Genomic DNA, 17,707 nt, shown 5'->3' with positions numbered 1-17,707 from the left:
CCGTGTGTGCTGTGAGGCTGTAGTGAATATGTTGATGCTGAGTGCGCATGTGCAAGCAGATGAAATAATCTCTGTGTAAAGATCAAGGGTGCAGAAGCAAAAAATGAAAGAAAGAAAAACTAATTGAGAGAGGTTTGGGAGTGAGAGAGAGTGAAAAGAGTAATGGACAGCCCATAATCTTAGTGGAAAGTTGTATGTGACCAAGTAGGAAAAGAGCTTATTGGTGCAGTGAGAGAAGGCAGAAGAAACATGCAAAGGGGCAAGACGGAGGGATGAAAGAAACAAGAACATTGTAACTGCCACCGTTATGCTGCGGAGACTGATGGTGATATGACATCGTGTTGAATTAAGGAACTGACAAGAATAGCCGACATAGGTAATAAGGGAAGAGGAGGCGAAATAAAGGCAGTGGATTCTAATCTGGAGTGGCATTAATACAACCAGGGAGTGGCACTGGGGTCGTGGTAGAGCTAGAGTTCTACGTGGAAACTGGTCCATGGTGATGACAGCATGGGAGCTCGTCTGAGTGAAGCTTCATTGAACTGGGAATTCAGTTTATTTATACAGCGTCAAATCACAACAACAGTCGTCTCAAGGTGCTTTACATTGCAAGGTAGACCCTACAATAATACGTAGAGAAAAAAGAAGAAAAATGTTTTGATTTTCTTCACTGACCTGGGTGACACTTTTAGAGAATTGACCCTGTAGGGAGATCTGGTCAGCAGCATGTGGCTAAATTCCAAAGATTCCCTTAGGAATTGCAATTCCTGGTGTAGAATTTCGACCAGAGACAAGAGGATGTCGCCAATGTCTTCACCGGGTGGTGATGTTGTTTTGGGGGAGTCTTCTGGGCAATTTCTCTTGGAAACATGGCGTCTCGTTCTTGGAAAGAGGAACTCTGTGCCTTCTTAACGTCGAAGCACTAGTCAGTGCATTCCTGGAGAGCATCCAAATTGTCCTCGCTGGCCTTCAGAGTGTTGGAAATGATTATGCAGATGTGTTATCTGTCAATTGTTTGGTGTATTCTGAGTCATCATCCCCCCCCCCCCCCCCCACGTCTCTGCTTACTCTGGGTGGCAATATATTGGGCTCCAGTAATACTTTGTTCACTGTGTCTTATGTTTAGTTTTACTTCAGTGACACAAGGACACGTACACATACACAGTGTTGCAGAGCTGGTGATGTTTCATTTAGAGCTTTCTTTAGTGAGATTACTGGTGCAGCTTTTCTGCTATCCAACTCCTGGGACAGCTTTCCCTCCTGTGCCACTGACTTCCTGATAAAGGGAGTGTCTGACTGTCCGATCAGCACCAGCTGCCCTGCCAGCCTCCCCTCCCTAGCACTGCCCCCTGAACCCACTGCACCACCCCTCCGAGGAGTGGAGCCACAGACCACTCCCTGCCACAAAACCTGGGGGGGGCATCCAGCCAAGCTTACTCGTCTTTCGATTGAGGTCAGTTGAGATCCTTGTCAGCTCCTTGGAACTGAGAGTGGAACAGCTGGGTAGGGGGGAGAACACATCTACAAAATGCAATGCAGCAACATTCACTCTGTGGGCCTGTGTGAGCTGGCTATCACGATGGAAAAAGGTATGTATGGTGCAACTCATCTCTCTCCTTCACCAGGCTCACCAGGAAGTAGTGGTGCAACAGATCACGGTTGATCCGTAATCTGAACTGATCCCACTCCATGGTTCGGCACGCACGTGATCCGAAGATTCGAAAAAGAAGAAAAAAAGTATGTGTATGGTGCGCGTGGTGGGTCTGTCAAGCGATAGTTATGGTCAGCGCTAGCGGTCCAAGTGGCGGAGCAGAGGAGTTTGCGGTATTTAAGCAGCCCTTTGCTGCCCAGTCTGACCGGGCTAAAGCTATTACAAAAGCTACTGGGTTGTTTAGCTGCAGACGGGAGGCCGTATTCTGTTGTGCAAAACAAGGAGTTTAATCTATGATGAACATGCTTGAGCCACGCTATGATATCCCGTTCGCGTCCACTTTAGTGGCATGATCGTTCCAAGCATGTATGAGCAGGAAAAGTTTTAAGTTATGGCTGAGCTGTCCCAGGCGTCTTCTGTTGCCCTAACTACTACAAATGGTTGGAGCTCCAGGGCAACGGAAAGCTACGTGACCATGACCGCTCGTTATATCACAGCGGAGTGCGATATAATGAGCGGTATGTATTATTGTAGGGTCTACCTTACAATATAAAGCGCCTTGAGGCGACTGTTGTTGTGATTTGGCGCTTTATAAATAAAACTGAATTGAATTGAGTGGTAGATACAAAGCCCTATGCTGCCCTATATTGTACCATCATTTTTTTTAAATAATTGCGTGGAATGAGTCTTGAGTTGAATGTTTTAACAGGCAAAAAATACTTCAATAAGTAAATGTTAATTTTTTGTCTTTTATCTTTTTTCGCTGATCCGAAAATTTATCCGATCCGTGACCAGTGATGGGAATAACGGCATTACAAGTAACGGCATTACTAACGGCGTTACTTTTTTCAGTAACGAGTAATCTAACTAATTACTATTCCTATCGTTACAACGCCGTTACAGTTACTAACAAGGAAACGTGGTCCCTTACTATTTTTCAACAGACGGTTGAAGCTGTGTTCAGCTTACTGCATCTTATATCAGTTGCAGTAGCTGACCACGTAAGTAATCTGGACGCTACAGCTTTAAGCAGCTGCGCGCTCCCGCGGACGGTAATCACGATCACTGTCTAGCACAACACCTGGAGCTAAGAGGGCAAAACAATCGCATGAGTGCTGCTGTTTGACTGAGGAAGAATAAAGTAGTCGTGGTAAGCTAATCACACGACCACTTAAAGACAAAGCAACAAGGTGCCAGTTTTTAAATTGTGCTGATAGGCCACGTAAAACCAGAGTCATGATAAACAATATATACGCGGCGTTTTTTCCTCAATAGTTTCGCCACGTTAGCGCTAGCAAGCACTCTCTGCTTATGAGCAAAAAAACCCCCCACAAAGGACGTTTTAGGAGTGACGGAGAGAGAGTGAGAGGGAGCAGAAAAAGAGAGAGAGCGAGTTTTGAGATGTGAGAGATTTGTGACGTTTAGTGTGTTTGAAGTGTGTAGTTAATGTGTTGTCTTGTGTAGTTAGTGTGTAGTGTTGTGTTTTGTGTTGTGTGTCAGAGCAATGAGGCGACTGCTGTCTCCAGGTAGAAAAAGGAGTGATACACCTGCTGCTGTCAGACCTGCTGTGATGTTCTCCTTTATAGTGGACAGAAATTATTTTTTTGGAGTGGCACAAATAATTTGTGTGGCATCTTATTGAAGAACAGCTGATTGTTCTGTAAATAGTTTGAAATGGTTATTTTAAAAAAGGGTAAAAGGTAAATGGATGCAAATAACTGTGTTTGCAAAACTTGTGCATAGGATTTTAAAATTGACAATTAATATTTGCATTTAAAGTTATGAAATATGATTCATTAAAGATGTTTGTGGTTGTTACAGTAAAAAATATAACTTTTTCTACTCTGATTTTATGGTTTTTGTCTGATTTTAGATCAATGGTGTTAATACTGTATGTCAACATGAAAACATAACTGTAAATTCAGACACATGAGGTTGTGCTGAAAAGAATGATACCAAACAAGGCAAAGTAAATAGTTTTTAAAGGTAAAATGTGGACGGAAAATCAAAAGTAGTAAAAAAATGGCCAATTATACCCTGGACCCCAGAGGGTTAAACGTTTTTTTTTTATTTTATTTTTTTTTAAAGTAACGCAATAGTTACTTTTCAAGTAATTAATTACTTTTAGAATATTGTAACTCAGTTACTAACTCAGTTACTTTTTTGAAGAAGTAACTAGTAACTATAATTGAATTACTTTTTCAAAGTAACTTGCCCAACACTGCCCGTGACTTAAAACCGTGATCCGATCCGAACCGTGAGATTTTTGATCCGTTGCACCACTACGAGGAAGCGGTTTCAGCCTCTGCTTGCTTTGAGGAGGTTGAGTTGATAAACCTGTGTGACTTCTCCCCCGTCCGACCCCACCACTTCATAGTCAACGTTCCCCACTCATCGTGTGACCATGAAGAGTCCTTGCCACTTGGGGAGTAACTTTGATGTTAGTAAGACTTTTAACTGGATAAAGGATCTGTAAAAGTCACTCTGCCAAAAGCTTATTTGGTTTCTACCTTATGACAAGAAAGTTGTTTGTGACTCAATATAACTTGACCTTGTAAAATGTATACATGTCATGGTCCTGAGTCCTGACTCAGTGATTTTGTGTTTAGTGTATTATTGATGTTATTATTATTATTATTTGTGGGCTGGTTTGGGCTGGTTTGTGTTTTGGATACTGGGTTTTGGGTTGGGGCTCCCTCTGTTGGTCCCTGGTGTTAGTGTTCCCCTGTCTCGTCAGGCTAATCAGGTCCAGCTGTGTCTCCCACCTGTGTGTGATTTCCCAGTCTCCCTCTGTGTATTTCTAATGTGTGCCTGCCTGTGTTCCTTGTCGCGTCGTCTGTGTTCATCCTTTGTGTTACCCTGTGTTTCTGCGTTGCTCCGCGAACCTCTTCGTGTCTCCACTGTGTGCTCTCCCTGCAGTTCTCCTCTCAGTTCTGTTTTGCCATCCCCACTTTGTGTTCTGTCTTCTGTAATAAATTATCCTGCTTCTCAAGTAAGTGCTGCATTCGAGTCCTCCTTCTCCACACTCCACACGCCTGCTGCCCCAGTCGTGACAGTACATTCATGATGGGCACATTTTACATATGTTTCAGTGTATAGGCCAATGAGTAATTTATAGCAGCAACGAGTTATTTATAGCAGTTTAAATACGAGCAGTCACTTTTTGTCAGACAACTACTACTAGGAGTTATTGCCTCCACAATGGCTGGAATTAAACTGTAGGTGCGCTTCTACTCAGCACAAGAAGGAGAGAGAGGAGGAACAGAGCAGGAAGCGTAACCTGCCTGGATACATCTATATTGTCTTAGCCATCCTCTGTTCATTTGTCCCTCATGATTGTGTGCCACTATATTCTGTTTCCTCTGAGATTTGTAGTTTTTCCTTGCTCATGCTTTGCTACTGTATTGTATTTTTAAAAACACGTTCAGCATTAAAGTAGACTTTGAGTTTATCTTTTGTCTTCCGAGCCCTGCATTTGGGTCCAGATCCTGCCTGCCACACAATGGTACCATGACTGGTGTCCTCTGTTAAGAGTATTCAAGTACTAAGACTGAGCTTGAAATGAAAACAGTTTTCTGTGATCGAAGCTTTCCAATCTGTTAATGAACTTTGTTTTTCCAAACTAGCTGTGTTTTGTGTTCACAGCCTGGTGACTGTGAGAATGAGCTGGGTATCTTTGAGTCCAACATGAAAATTCAGGCTTTATTTTCTAAGTCAGTCTGTGTTAATTCTGAGTTTTGTTGTTAAAAACTGTTTTCTGCTCCTGAGCTGGCGAAATCAGAGACTGTTGCTCTGTGTTGGGGTCTCGATAAAAACTGTACCTCAACTGGTATCTCCAGCGACCTCCAAGTGTACTCTGAGTCCTGTGTGTATCCCGTTTGCTCGAGTTGGCTGCATGTCCTGCTCCAGCATCCTTGAGTATCTTGAGTATCCTGCATCCTCAGAGTGTCCCGAGTATCCAGAGCCCATGTTGCCAGAACCCGTGGTTTCAACACTGCCAGAGCACAAGGATTTGCGCCTCAATGACAGGCCATTTACCAAGATTCTGGAGGGGCTCTGCCTCCTCCATCATCACCACACTCCTTCCAAATCATCTGTTTCCTTGTCGCCGTCATCAGCTGCCAGCTAAGCCACGGTGCCCCATCACCTCTGCTGATGTCAGTCCCTAGCCAAACCTCCAGATGGTCTTCTTTGACATAGTTCCTGGTCTCCAGAAGTCCTGGACCAGAGGGTCTCTTATGATGCAGTTGCTCGACCATCAGATGAGTTCCACCTCAGCCCCTCCTCTCTGGTCTATCCTCCTGAGGGGTCCCATCTTTGGTGCTGGCCTCTTTCACACTGGCCGCCAGCCAAGCCTTCTGAGGGGGTCCATCTCTGCTGTTGCCGGTGTCCTGTCTGGCTTCCACTTTCAGTGGCCTCCTAAGCATCCCCTTCACTCCTGGGGCGCCCTGTGAGGATCCAGCTCCCTGTCAACCTCAGCCTTCAGAAGTTTTGTCAAGATAGTGTAGATAGTTTGTCTACTTTACTTGAAGAACTTCTGAAAGGGAAGACTTTGCTGAACGGAAGTCTTCAGTAAGAACTCCGATCTGTGCCACACAAGTCTGAAAAGTTTGCTACATGTTTCGTAGTAGACTGGAAGGTATGGGAACAGTTGACTCACCCTTTTAATCTTATTTGCTAAATCTTAATCTATTGTTTTGTATATATTCCTCTAGACTGTATATATTGCTTTTGTTTGCTATTTATTTTTGATGTCTTTTTTAAAAATTATTATTCCAGCACCGTTGGTGTGGACCACCTATAATTTTGTTATACATGTACAGTCACATTAAAGGGCTATTCTATTCTATTCTATTCTATTCTATTCTATTCTTTGTTATCATTACCATTATTTTTTGTTCTTCTGATTTTTTTTAAAGATAAACACTGTGTGGATTTGTTGACTGTGTAGTAGGACTCATGGGTGGGCAGGCAGGGATGGGAACATTCTTTGTACAAGTTAATTAAAAAAAACAACAACAACTTTCATATTGTCATTCTGAATACCTGGTCCATGCTTGAATTACTTATAAGCTTGCAATTCCTTATTAGCAGACTATTTAAAAAGCCCCCTGAAAAGTATTTTGAAGAAGACAGTTTGAAATGAAGAAATTTTATATTTCGAGAATATACTTTTTTTTTTAAATTAGCCAGAAAGATTAAATGTAGCAATTTTATGAATTTTACTGATGTAACCAAATGTTTTGGTGTACAACAATAAAATCAAATTAAACTGTTAATACACTTATAATTGTCATGTCATGAATATTATTGGGGTCTTTACTAAAACAAACAAACAAACAAACAAACAAACAGTAATTTCATTCACATTACTTGTTACTTTTCCTAAAAGTAATGCAGCATGTTACTGAATTTCTCACTGGAGAAAGTAGTGGATTTGTTACATTACTTATTACATTACTTTCACGTTATTTTGTAAGATAACCTGCAGTGCATTTCACACTTTTTTTTTTTAATCGGAAGTTGCTCATAACAAGCAGCAGAACATCCTAATATGTAGTGATAAGTAGATAGTAGATTTCTTCTTTGCAGGTCAGAAGAAACGGCAGAGTGTAAATATCAAAGTTTTGCAGCATGCCAGGCTGGTCTTGTTGTACACAAAAACAGCCCTACTTATCTTTTCATTCATTCCTGGTTGGGACAGCCATTAAGAAGAAATAGATACAGGTGATCAGAAGACAGGAGGTGCTGAATTTGCACTTATGCAATAGACATAAATGCAATAACCAATGAAGATTATTTCAGTGGCTGCACAATCAGTTGTCAAAAAAGCAGTGTTGTCCCAAGCCTTTTCTACTCCACCACTGAAAAGCGGTCATATGAAATGACGAGTAAACGTCAATCTGCCTGGTGAAGGTAGCGATATGGCTGCTACTGCTGTGAAGCTGGATCATGACTGCGTGATACACCCATCCGCTGGTAAGCTTTTGCCTCATGGATATTAGGTTGTTCAATGTGTATGGTAATGTTAGTTGACAACATCAAATATGTACTGTTAAATGCCTCTCGGCCCAAACAACAACTCATCTGTTACATAACAGTAGCAGTATCTAGCAGTACGTTTGTAACTAGCCTGTTCAGAGTGTTCATGTTGATTAGGTAATATGCATGCACTCACAGATTTCAATCACTCCACATACATATTTCAGTGACAGTCACTTGTCAAGTACTGTAAATATGTTATCTTAGTATTATTTTAGGATCTTTATCTTACAATATAAAGTGCCTTGAAGCAACTGTTGGGATTTGGCGCTAGCTGAAAAAAACAAACCCAAACTGAACTGAATTGAAGTGAATTATCAGTTTCATCAATTTAATGCATTGTAACAGCTGCTTTCTAGCTGTTGGGGATTCTGGGAGTGGAATCTGCAGGCATGTTGTTAACGAGATGTTTTGGTTATGATTGCTCTTCTGTGGTCTGTTCAGAGGTAGTGGAAATATCCCAAGACTATTATTTTATTGTATTTAATTTCTTTATCTCTACAGGCGCCCTGGATGAGGCTGGGAATCTAAGACCTGGAAACCAGGTTGGAAGACGTAGTTCTGCCATCTTCTGCCCTGTTCAGCCGATAGTATGCATCAGATGGACAAATAAAACTCTGCACTAAATTTCCATCCAAGTGTCTTTAGGATCTTTTGCATCATCTACTTCTCAACTAGTGTACTGGACCAAAACAAAGAAGGTAGGTGAGAAAGCCTGCCTGACCCTAACCCTCCCCCATATCATAACATTAACCGATGAGTTTCTGATATACTCAATGAAGGGTACTGCTGATATTAAGGAGCAACTCCTTGCTTACATGTTTAAACTGTGCATTGCCACAGTCAGGAGAAATACCACCACCTGGGCCAATTATCTTTTCATTGTGTTCATTCTCACTTCATATCTAGAGAAGCAGGGAAAAAGTCAAGCCCGCCATGTCCCTGAAATTCTAGATGTGCTGTGCCAATGTCAGGTTCATATTGGACTGCACAGAGATCACCCAGCCTCTTCCCTGACCTTACAGTGACGAGCATTCTTTAATTACAAAAACAGGACAACATTGAAATGGCTGATTGTAGTTTCTCTAGCAAATAACCACATGGGAAAAGGTGAGAGGTTATAAAGGCAAGAGCTTAGTTCAATTTACTGCAAAGTACAAATGCATGAGTGTGTTATAATAGTACAGGTCTAAGTTAGCCTTCAATTCAACAATAAATACTTCATCAAACTCTTTCCGCAGTTAAGCTTGTTTCGGGTATCACTGACAAGGTTGTGTCACACCAGTCCCATAATTGCCATTCTGGCCTGAACTCGCCAGTAGTGGTCAAGTAGAGGATCCAAATGCAAACTCTTGGAGACAGTATAAGCTTCACAAAAGACTAGCTGGGAAACACAGGGGAGAAAAAGTATAATGATTCAACAAAAGACAAAGGCAGACTGACATAATATATACACAGGAGGGTGATTAGGTGAGTGGAGTCAACTGGGAAGCACAGCAAGGACAAATTAGACAAAACAACAGATGGGAAGCAAAACTGAACATAAAGCACACATGACAAGAGACTATCAAAATAAAACAGCAAGCAGAAACACTGACAGACTAAGAAACATAAGCTTGACACAGACAACAGGTAAACAAAGAAAGAGATGACGGACTTGGAAGATACGAAATGACAAAATATAGAGGTGACTGTAAGAGGACAGGAGGGAGACGCTAAAGGGAACTGATAAATGTCAGACATTTAAACTAGACATACATAATACACAGCGAAAACAATATGGAATAAGTATAACTCATAAACACAGGGAAACCAAGGTATAAAACTAAAACCAAGGAACATAAATCATTTTTCAAAACTCAGAACAATAAAGAATTAACAAGGTTTAAAAGCTCTAAACACAAAGCAGTGGGTCAAAGACCCAGAACCATGACAGTAGTCCTTGTGTGAATGGCTCAGAGTAGCATAGCCATTCTGTATGTTGACGTGAGCTTCCTGGGACACGTCATTTTTTAAATGCTGCTCTTCACCTCAACAAGCCCAAACAGAGGTGACTATAAAGGAATTTAACATGCTAAAGCTGGTGGGCCTGAATGTCACACCAGAAGGTCCTTTAATACGAGGGGGGCAAGCGAACCTGAGCCCAGGGCAAAGACACTGAGCAAGTCTAATCAAACAAATTTATTCCCGTTTAAAAAAATTAAACAAGAAAACAAATTTTTTCTTTTAAAACTAAAATCCAAAACAAACCCTCAATAAAATTGTCCTGAAAAACCCCTGGCCTGGCTAACCTCCATAGGAGCCCTCCCCACCAATAAGGCTGCACCCAGCGAATGATAAACAGTACTCACGGACACAGGTACAGGTTTACCTCTGCCCTGGTGTCGATCATATGCGTTGTGTCCCACTGCTCGCCGTTTCTGTGAAATGGATGGCCGTGCCGTGTTGATCAGCCCATCTTCACGCAAGCCTTTTCACCTGGTGATCAGGCAGCATGTCCTTCTCTCTCTCACCTGGCTCATACGTGCTCCTACTTTCTAGAGTCTGGGCCCTCATCCCTTTTTGGTGCTCAGCCAGTTTTTTTAACAGGTCCTTTCAGCAGCTGATAGGCCACCTCAGGGCACACCCACACCTCAACAGGTGTTAACTAGTTTGTCTGTTGTCCAGCCAGTCCACAGTGGATTAAAACACTACAAAACAAATATTAAAAATACAAATCATGCAAATAAAATCAAAACTGAGATCTCAGCAGCTGGGGTCTTTACTGCAGAGTCCTGCTCCTCATACCCCTTGTGGCAACAGCATAGCTCCCGAAAACGACTGGGAGTCAGCCTTGCTTTGCGTTGCCGTGCCCATACGAGACATATGGACTGCTGCCTGGTTCCCTTCTGAATTTCCCAGGACATTTGTAGTCAAACTTGAAGGGAGTGGAGAAGCATAAACAGATGTAAACTGGGGCAAAATGGACCTCTGAAAAAGTGCTGGAGCCATGTGGTACAGGATGAGGTCACTGGACATATGGATGGACAGTGCTACGTCATGGGTGAGCCATGTGGGACAGTCCCAGAATGAGACAGAATCAGTTCCTTCTCAGACTGGCTTAATTTGGCTCCAGATACCACCATCTCAGGGTCAGATAGTTGTCCTAGAACAAAAGAGCAGAGAAATATACAAGGCATATGTAGTTCATATTTCAGTTACTGATCACACAGAGGAAATGTTCTAACACTTCACACACACACACACACAATAGTGAAAATATTAGTGTTAAACTTTACTAGGTGGTTAGTCACAACCATATGAACCTCTTTAACCCTTTAAAGCCGGTCGGAGCGGACACGCTCCGTTTTGCGTAACTGTTTTTAAATCCCAGTAGCACTGCAACCACGTAATTTTTTTTGCATATGAAACCGGAGGAGTTGTACTTACATCTTATGCCATCAGCTTGTCCTAGGTCACAGTTTCCTTCCACATATAGCTTTGCAAAAACTGCATAAAAAGCGCTTGCAGCAACAAAAACATAATATTCCAGAAAAACGCTTTGCCGATCCGATCAGCTGTTCATAACACTTCCTACCTCCATCAGCGTGAACTGTCGCATGTCCGCCATGACCTGCCCGAAACCGGAAGTGACGTCATATGCGGAAATGTAGTTTTTTTTAACATCGTGGCCTTATGACCCTATACTGGTGTTTTTAAAAGTTATGTTTGACTTTATGACTTTCTGTGTCGTTTCTGGGATGCTTAGGACTCATATTGCACTGCTGGAAATAGTTTATTTTGATGCATATGCTGTTTTTTTTGCAAATTTGCAAATAATATTTATTTTCGTTTTTCCTGCAGTATATGAAAATTGGTGTATTTCAAAAATAAAACTATGAAGACACTTAAAATAAATTTCCTGTGGTGGGAAACTAGTTTGTGCAACTTTTTTGTATTTACAGTTTTGAGGGATAAGCCTCTTAAATTTCTCTAACTAGAAATATATGTTAAAAAAACAAAAACGATTTTCAATTTTTTTGTAGTTTATTGCACTTTTTTGCAATTTATGTAATTACTATGCACTTAATGCATACATATTATTAAAATTTGGGCTATAATGGTTGTATTGATGTATAGCAACTTGAAATGCTCCCAAAAATGGCACTACAGCATGTAAAAATATAATATAAGGTCTGGAGGACTTGGTTCTATGGTAGATCTTAAAGGGTTAAACAATAATGAAGCTTATGATTAAGTTCAATAAGGAAGATCTGTAATCACTCATTTACCTGCTTTCCTGGGTGTTTGACTGCTTTTCTGTTTACACGTCTACCGCTTTCCCACACTGTCAATCTCAATACTGACATCATCACTCTGGTCCAATCATCTTCTCGCCTGCCTTCATTGATCAATCAAACTCGCTTTGCAAGGTTTAAATCTGGGCTCCGCACATTCTCCCCTTCGAACACCTCAGCCAGAGCTCTATTCAAGCCTCAATCTTCTTGTCTCAAACAACAGCGTTCTTGACTCCGGAGGGTCCTGTACTAAATCCTATCACTGCTGGGACTCCATCTAAATGAATTTCTCAATCTCAATAAATCACATTAAATTCTTCCAAGTGATCTTTCCTTATTGAAATAAATGCCTTTTACAGTGTAAACCTCAGACTGTTTTTGGCCACTGTTTGGTTTTTGCACCATAAACTCACCGACAGGTTCAGGATGGATTTTATTAAAAAGTGAAGAGAAAAGCAGGTAGTCTCCAATCCATTGTAGCTGTAGGTATGCATGTGTTCTTCAGTAATGCTGACATTCTAATTTTAAATTGTAACTATCATTGTTAGAATTTTACTCTGATATGTTTTAACCTTGCCAACCTGTGTTCTTAGTGTCATCTTTGTAAGCCACTTGTGCAAGGTGGAGGTGGTGAAACACATGGAACTGGGAATAATGTACGATCTGCTACAGGAGTGCAACTATGTGTTTGCGAAACCTGTTAATGGCTACACAGCTTCATGACATGTGACATCAAGGCAAGTGGTCTGAAGTCATTAAGGCCAGAAGGGATGTGGCTTTCTTTGGTGCCAGCACTGAACACGATGTCTTCCGTAGCGCTGGTACCTTTTCCAGCTGCAGACTCGGGGGGGGGGGGGGGGGGGGGGGTTCAGTACTAAGCCTATTGAAAAACAGAGTGACTCTGTGCAGGCTGCCCCTTGCTGCTGCTGATCTCTTTGATTGAGGCGGGTGATCAGCTGCATCCCCCTCCAGATTTCTTTGATGTTATTCAGCTGGAGTCTCCAGCTTCTCTCTGTATGTATTTTTACACCTTCTCAGCCCCTCCTTCGGTTCACACTGTATTCTTCTCAACTTGTCCTTGTTCCCACACCTGAAGATCCTCCTCTTTTCATTCAGTAGGGCCTTCAGGTCACTGGTGATCCAGGGCTTGTTGTTGGGAAAACAGCATACAGACCTGGTTGGGATGATGGTGTCTTCAAAGAAATTTATAGAGTCAGTGGTGCAGTGTGTGATGGTGTGATCCCCATGTGGATCACAGAGCACGTCTCAGTCTGTAGTGTCAAAGCAGTCCTGTAGGCCCTCACTTGCCTCTTGACTACACCTCCTCACAGACTTGATGGCAACAGAAATTCCTTGAACTACAGGCACATAAGCTCCTTTTCCATAAGGATCTATTTGGACTGACTCGACATGGTTTGTCACGGTCTTCAGGGTTTTCCATGAGGTCGTAGTACCTGGTACCAGGGTCCCAAGCGATTCGAGTGGGTACTAAAATGCGTCATCAGACTGTATGCCACCGACTGACTGGTCAGTGGCATCACTCGATGAGTCATAAGAGCGTCTCGTTCACGAAAATCAAAACATCTATTTCTGAAACCCGACAACAAGGGAAATGGCTGCAGGAAACAACAACATGGTCACTGAGTCTGACGAAAAGCCACACACCATATAGCAGGTACATTAGATGGTACTTAATTGTAATAGAAAACCAGTTGATCTAAGTCGAGCCGTGGTGAGCCGATCCGAGTAAGAACTAATAAAAAAGGGGCTATACAGAGGTGTTGACAGGACCAGGTAGTGATCTCATCTACCTAGTGAGGAGAAGGGTAGTGGCTCTGTGTGGATCCTGCATGTTTACATACACAAGGTCCAGATATTTACTTATGACACATTAACAATTGTAGTTGCATGTCTTAGTGCTCTTGGTACATTGCACAACTTGGATCTCATGCTTATCTTGTAGCTATGTGGCAGCATAGCTAGAATCAAACAACATTTATAAACTTTAAAAAAAATTTGAAACGCAACAATGTGATAGTGACTGGATGCTATAAGGCACACATTCAGCTGTCACCCCAGTACAGACTGCAGGGCTGTTTAAACTTAGGTAATGGAAACAACATCTTTATTTTTTTAGGCAGTGTGATCATGACTGGGTACACCTCGGCCACACAAGAGTCACTGTGGCTCCCTCTGACCGGTGTCAGCGGAGATCAAAGACACTACAAACTCCTGCACCTGCTGCTGTACTAGTCCACGAAGTGTTGTAATGAAACGTGCCAAAATAAATGACATAAAACGACTTCACGTCTGATGGACTTTTATTTTTAACATTCACAGTGAAATAACAAGGTAGAGCATGTCCACAAGTGTTCCAGGAGGAAGAAAACTGAATTCCTCAGAAAGAAGGATAATTTTGGGTCTTATATAAAACTCTGGGTCAGGACCGGGACAAAGTCTCTTTTACACTGCTGGAATTGCAGCCACTGGAAAACAGAGCACACATCAGTATCTATCAGTCAATAAAAATTATTCACTGAAATCTGCCAACATACTAAAGTGCATTATATTTAATGTTTAAACATAGCCAACTTAAAGTTTCAGAGCGGTTTGTTTGTTCACTTTGAAATAAACAGCAACACAGAGAGTGCACTCAGCTGAAATGATTAACTTGAAATAAAATGCATATTTTACCACTCTGTGCACTAAATCCCCAAATTAATGATCTTCTGCAGCATTGGCGTCTTGTCTTACAGCAACACTGTTGCATTTTACTGTTACATTTATATGTTCTTTGTACACTTTGATATTTATTATTATCATCATCTGATAACATCTCAGACTGGAGTAGGTGGCACCTATAGAATCAGTTTGTGGAGAAGAAGAGTCAAGTGATGCTCAACATGCACACAGAGCCTGATGCAGAAAACTCGGATTAACAGAGAAAGCTGATAAGTAACATCGAGATGCCTGTTATCCCTAAACAGGGTTTTAGGATTTCTCAAGCCAGTTAATGTGCCAAAAAAGCCAGTCTCAGGTTTGAACAGTATAGCTTACACAGTATGTCTTATACATAAGTGTTTCAGTATTACTGTAGCAGTGGTATATACAAGCTCATTGGTTTTGTGATACTGCTTGTGTGGATGTTGACTAGAGCTTTTTGCAAACATCTCGATGGCCATGGTTATGTGCCTCCTATCTTCAACCTCACTGGGTATACAGTGGCTTGCAAAAGTATTCGGCCCCCTTGAACTTTCCCACATTTTGTCACATTACAGCCACAAACATGAATCAATTTTATTGGAATTCCAGGTGAAAGACCAATACAAAGTGGTGTACACGTGAGAAGTGGAACGAAAATCATACACGATTCCAAACATTTTTTACAAATAAATAACTGCAAAGTGGGGTGTGTGTAATTATTCAGCCCCCTGAGTCAATACTTTGTAGAACCACCTTTTGCTGCAATTCCAGCTGCCAGTCTTTTAGGGTATGTCTCTACCAGCTTTGCACATCTACAGACTGAAATCCTTGCCCATTCTTCTTTGCAAAACAGCTCCAGCTCAGTCAGATTAGATGGACAGCGTTTGTGAACAGTAGTTTTCAGATCTTGCCACAGATTCTGGATTGGATTTAGATCTGGACTTTGACTGGGCCATTCTAACACATGGATATGTTTTGTTTTAAACCATCCCATTGTTGCCCTGGCTTTATGTTTAGGGTCGTTGTCCTGCTGGAAGGTGAACCTCCGCCCCAGTCTCAAGTCTTTTGCAGACTCCAAGAGGTTTTCTTCCAAGATTGCCCTGTATTTGGCTCCATCCATCTTCCCATCAACTCTGACCAGCTTCATGTCTGTGAAGGTTCTCAGTCATCCAGGTCATCGTAGTCAAAGGAGTTTGCAAAGAAAAGCGTCTGGACTTCTTTAAGTTGCTTGAAGACGTTTCACCTCTCATCCGAGAAGCTTCTTCAGTTCTAAGGTCAAATGGCCGAGAGTCCCAGATTTAAACCCAGTGGGAGTGTCCCCCCAAAGAGGGACAAAGGACCCCCTGGTGATCCTCTAATCACATGAGCCAAGGTGTGAAAGTGGGTAAGCGGATACCAGCGGATAAGGGAAGGTGCACCGTGGTCCTAAACACAACAGATTACCACACAAAGATCACTACTCTCCTCATTGACAACAACACCTACGAAGCTTTAAAGCAAGACCCCACAAGCAGCTACAAAAAGAAAGTTATACCTTGCCTTCAAGACCTTGAAAAGGACAAAATCATTGACCGCATTACATATCACCGCCTTTATCCAGGGGATGCCATACCCTGCATTTATGGACTTCCTAAAATCCACAAGGAAGGGGTCCCACTCAGGCCCATAGTCAGTAGCATAAACTCAGCCACTTATAACATTGCGAAACACCTTGCTACCATCCTTGCACCTCTCGTGGGGAACACCCCACATCAAGAACTCCACCGACTTCACCGACAAGGTCCAGAAACTTACCCTGGATCCAGATGAAACCATGGTGTCCTTTGATGTAGTCTCTCTCTTCACTAGCATACCCACCACGGAGGCTGTGGAGACTGTCAGAAAACGACTACAAGAAGACAGCTCCTTGGAAGACAGGACCAACTTCACACCCGATCAGATCTGCACACTGTTAGACCTCTGCCTTACCACAACATACTTCAAATACAACGAAGGCTTCTACAGACAAAAACATGGCTGTGCCATGGGCTCCCCCGTGTCACCTATTGTAGCCAACCTTTACATGGAGGAAGTGGAAAGGAAGGCTCTTGGCTCTTTCAAAGGAAGAGTACCCAGCCACTGGTACAGATATGTAGATGACACCTGGGTCAAAATCAAGACACAAGAAGTGGAATCCTTCACTGCGCACATCAACGCCGTGGATAAAAACATCAAGTTCACCAGGGAAGACACAAAGGATAACTGTTTGCCTTTCCTGGACTGCGCTGTGCACATTGAAGAAAACGGCAACCTCAACATCGAAGTTTACCGGAAGCCCACACACACGGACCAGTACCTCCTCTTTGACTCCCATCACCCTCTGGAACACAAACTTGGAGTAATCAGGACCCTACACCACCGGGCAGAACATGTTCCCTCTAAGCCTGAAGGGAAAAAGAAGGAACACACACACGTAAAGGAAGCACTCAAAACATGCGGTTATCCTAACTGGGCATTCATAAAGTCAGCAAAGAGGCACAGAAAAGAAGATCAGACACCAGCGAGGGAGGATAAGAAAGACAAACGCAACAACGTTGTCATCCCCTATGTAGCCGGTGTATCAGAGAAACTCAGGAGAGTTTTCTCCAAGCACGACATCCCAGTGTACTTCAGACCCAGCAACACACTCAGACAGAAACTGGTTCACCCGAAAGACAAAACTCCAAAACACAGACTTAACAACGTGGTGTATGCTGTACAGTGCAGCGAGGAATGCCCAGACCTCTACATTGGAGAGACCAAACAGCCACTTCACAAGCGCATGGCACAACATAGAAGAGCCACCTCCACAGGACAAGACTCAGCAGTCCATCTGCATCTAAAGGTCAAAGGTCACTCTTTCGAGGATGCCAATGTTCACATTTTGGACAGAGAGGACAGATGGTTTGAAAGAGGAGTGAAAGAGGCCATCTATGTCCACTGTGAGCGACCATCTTTGAACAGAGGCGGTGGTTTACGACACCAACTGTCTGCCATCTATAATCCAGTTTTGAGT

At 42.4% G+C, this 17,707-nt stretch overlaps 1 protein-coding gene across 6 annotated transcripts in view; it reads left to right on the top strand.

Moving 5' to 3' along the window:
- Positions 1–17,707, top strand: part of prr12b (proline rich 12b) — a 64,943-nt gene that overhangs the window by 10,774 nt on the left and 36,462 nt on the right. For 2 of the 6 annotated variants that reach the window (XM_063470999.1, XM_063470998.1), the window contains exon 1: positions 8,208–8,394. The exons of the other annotated variants lie outside the window; for them this stretch is intronic. The gene's annotated coding sequence lies outside the window, so the exon portion shown is untranslated. Of the gene's footprint in view, positions 1–8,207; positions 8,395–17,707 lie in introns of those variants that run through there. 6 annotated transcript variants of the gene reach the window in all.

Source organism: Pelmatolapia mariae, linkage group LG4, assembly GCF_036321145.2.
Source record: "Pelmatolapia mariae isolate MD_Pm_ZW linkage group LG4, Pm_UMD_F_2, whole genome shotgun sequence".
Classification (NCBI taxonomy): Eukaryota; Metazoa; Chordata; class Actinopteri; order Cichliformes; family Cichlidae; genus Pelmatolapia; species Pelmatolapia mariae.
Note: the sequence above shows the minus strand (reverse complement) of the source record. Positions and strands in the feature narration are given on the sequence as shown.